Here is a 3,993-nt window from a genome sequence, read left to right as displayed (position 1 = left end):
TGTCCATACAGACAGAGTTTAGCACGATGATGCCAGGGATGTGACTATTGGTGATAATGGGGTGTTGAGGATGTAGGGACGGATATATGTGTCCACTGTAGATGGGCTCCGGGAGTTGATTTTGGAGGAGGCCCATAGCTCGCGGTATTCCATTCGTCCAGGTGCCGTGAAGATGCATCAGGATCCGAGACAACATTATTGGTGGAGGAGAATGAAGAAGGACATTGTGGGATTTGTAGTCGGTGTCTCAATTGTTAGCAAGTGAAAAATGAGCATCAAAGACCGGGTGGCTTGCTTCAGCAGATGGATATTCCAGAGTGGAAGTGGGAGCGTATCACCATGGACTTTGTAGTTGGGCTCCCACGGACTTTGAAGAAGTTCGATGCTATTTGGGTGATTGTGGATCGGCTGACCAAGCCCGCGCACTTCATTCCTATGTGTACTACCTATTCTTCAGAGCGGTTGGTAGAGATCTATATCCGGGAGATTGTTAGTTTGCATGGTGTCCCAGTTACCATCATTTCAGATAGGGGTACTCAGTTTACTTCACAGTTTTGTAGGTCTGTGCAGCGAGAGTTGGGTACTCAGGTTGAGTTGAGCACAACTTTTCACTCTTAGACAGACGGGCAGTCCGAGCGCACTATTCAGATATTGGAGGACATGTTGCGTGTTTGTGTCATTGATTTCGGAGGGTCATGGGATCTGCTTCTGCCGCTCGCAGAGTTTGCTTATAACAACAGCTACCAGTCGAGTATTCAGATGGCTCCATATGAGGCTTTGTATGGGAGGCGGTGTAGATCTCCAGTTGGTTGGTTTGAGACAGGTGAGGCTAGGCTATTGGGGACAGACTTGGTGCAGGATGTTTTAAAAAAGGTGAAGGTAATTCAGGAGAGGCTTCATACAGCGCAGTCGAGACAAAAGTGTTATGCTGACAGGAAGGTTCATAATGTGTCCTACATGGTTGGTGAGAAGGTTCTATTGAAGGTTTCACCCATGAAGGGTGTTATGATATTTGGGAAGAAGGGTAAATTGAGTCCTCGGTTCATTGGGCCTTTTGAGGTGCTTCGGAGGATTGGGGAGGTGGCTTATGAGCTTGCTTTGCCACCCAGCTTGTTGAGTGTGTATCCGATATTTCATGTTTCTATGCTCCGGAAGTATATTGGGGGTCTATCTCATGTCTTGGATTTCAGCACGGTGCAGTTAGATGGTGATTTGACTTATGATGTGGAGCCAGTAACTTTTTTGGAGCGTTAGGTTCGAAAGTTGAGATTGAAGGATATAGCTTCAGTAAAGGTGCTGTGGAGAGGTCGGCCCGTAAAGGAGGCTACCTGGGAGACCGAGTGGAAGATGCGGAGCAGATATCCTCAACTATTTGAGGCTTCGGGTATATTTCTTGACTCGTTCGAGGATGAACGTTTGTTTAAGAGGGGGAGGATGTAACGACCCGGTCGGTCGTTTCATGAGTTACCGCTCCATTCTTCCCATTTCTACTTTTTACTGCCTTGTTCAGCTGTATTTTGTGTTAACGGGTTAGTTGGCTTGGGTTCGGAGAGGTTTTGGTAAGGTTTGAGACACTTGAGTAAGCTTAAGTTGGAAAAGTTAACCAGATGTTGACTTATGTATTAAAGGGATCTGAATGTGAGTTCTGATGGTTAAGATAGCTTGGAGAGGTGATTTGGGACTTAGGAGCGTGATCGGAACGTGTTGGATGTCCGGAGTAGACTTAGGCTTGAATTGGCGAAATTGGAATTTTGGCGTTTTTCGGTTGATAGGTGAGATTTTGATATAGGGGTCAGAATGGAATTTTGGAAGTTACAGTAGGTCCGTTGTGTCATTTGGGATGTGTGTGCAAATTTTTAGGTCATTCGGACGTGGTTAGTAGACTTTTTGATCGAAAGCGGAATTTAGAAGATTTTGGAATTCTTAGGCTTGAATCCGATGTGAATTTGGTGTTTTGATGTTGTTTTGAGCGTTCCGAAGGTTGGAACAAGTGTGAATGATGTTATGGGATATGTTGCCATGTTTGATATTGGTCCCGAGGGCCTCGGGTGAGTTTCGGGTGGTTAAACGATCCATTTCAAGTTGTGAAAAGTTGTAGAAAAATCTGCTGCAGTGTTGCAGACAATTGGCCTTCGTGTTCGCGAAGGGTTAGGCTGGGAGGCTGTGAAGTTGGCCTTCGCGTTTGCGAAGGAGGTCCTGCAATCACGAAGGGTTGAGCTCGTTGGTCATCGCGTTCGCAAGGTTGATGCCGCGTCCGCGAAGGGTTGAGTGCTGAAGCATCGCGTTCGCGAGGGGTGATCGCGTTCGCGTAATAGGAAATTCTAGTCAACCTAAGTTTGAGCTCGTTTGGTCAACCTAAAAGGATTTAAATGTCTGGGCAGAATGTTTTAAAAGCTCATTTCCGCATTTTTGAGCATAAGTTCCTCCATTTTGGGTGATTTTGAAACTTTTTGAAGAGGCTTGAAGAGGGAATCAAGGGGGAACACTTGGAGGTAAGATTTATGGACTTAATACTCAATCATAATGTGATTTCCATCTAATTAATCATGGAAATTGTTCAATTTAAGCCTAAATATTGAAGACCTATGGCTTGTAATTGGAGACTTAAAATTAGGGATTTGAGGGATCATTTTTGGTTGGATTTTAGTGATTTTCATATGAATGAACTCGGGGAGTGATAAGGAGTCTATTGATGTAATTTTATCAGATTCCGAGATGTGGGCCCGGGGGTCGGATTTGGCCAATTTCGGGATTTGTGTTGTAATTTAATTCTTTTCGAGTGGGCTTTATTTCCGTAGCATATATTTATGGTGTTGCACTGATTTTGGTTAGATTTGGAGCATCTGGAGGCCGATTCGAGAGGCAAAGGCATCACGAGCTAGAGTTTGGACTGGATAGAGGTGAGTAATGATTGTAAATATTGTCCTAAGGGTATGAAACCCCAGATTTCACATCGTTGTGTTATATTGAGGTGACGCACACGCTAGATGCCGAGCGTGTAGTCGTTCACAGTTGGGGATTGTGACTTAGTCCATCCCGAATAACTGTTTTACTGTGTATTTGATTGAAAACTGTTTGCTATCATCATGTTTTGGGTTGAATGCCATATTTGGGCCTCGTGCCAACTGTTCTGGACCCTTAGGGGATTTTTACTGCTTTTTCCTCACTGTTTTGATTTTATATTTGTACTCAGTCATGCTATATTCTACTGTTTTCATAACTTAGCCATGTTTACTTTATTTTAATACTTTAAATGATATTTTAGGCCGAGCATCATATTTTACTGTGCCCGAGTGGCTTTTAGATATTTATGATTGAGTAGGACCGAGGGCCAGTGTTGTGAGGATTATTATGGGATCGGGTTGCACGCCGCAGCAGTGCTATACTGATTATGATTATGAGGTTGAAGGCCTGAGTTGTATGCCACAAGGTGGCTTGATATGAGGCCGAGAGCCTATTGATTATGCCACGAGATGGCTTGATGTTGCGCTTGGGCCGTAAGGGGCCCCTCCCGCAGTTTGTACAACCTCAGTGAGCGCGGGCCCGAGGGCTGGTGTTGTTCCATGTTATTGCCCGAGGGGCTGATTATGTTGACATTGTGCCCGAGGGGCGGATTTTATGTGTTTATCTTTTCTAGCTTCTTCTCATTTACTTGTTTAACTGTTGAAAATGTGTTTTAAAGAAGCTTATTCTAAATCAAGGTGTTTTATAAGATTTCACTGTTTATTGTGTTTATTTGGTTTTACTCTGCTTCTTTATAGCATACTGTTGTGTTTTTACGTGATTTTTTATCGCTCAGTCTTCATTTATTGTTATTACTCACTGAGTTGGAGTACTCACTTTACTCCCTTCACCCTATGTGCAGTTTCAGGAGCTTCAGGTCCCGCCAGTGAGGGTTGATTGCTCAGCAGGCTATTCAGAGTCCACTAGGTAGCTGCTCGGCATTCACTGCCCAGTGTTTCTCCCTCCTATTTTATTTCCCTTGTCCTAGTT

This window comes from Nicotiana tabacum, chromosome 5 (assembly GCF_000715075.1).
Source record: "Nicotiana tabacum cultivar K326 chromosome 5, ASM71507v2, whole genome shotgun sequence".
NCBI lineage: Eukaryota > Viridiplantae > Streptophyta > Magnoliopsida > Solanales > Solanaceae > Nicotiana > Nicotiana tabacum.
Note: the sequence above shows the minus strand (reverse complement) of the source record.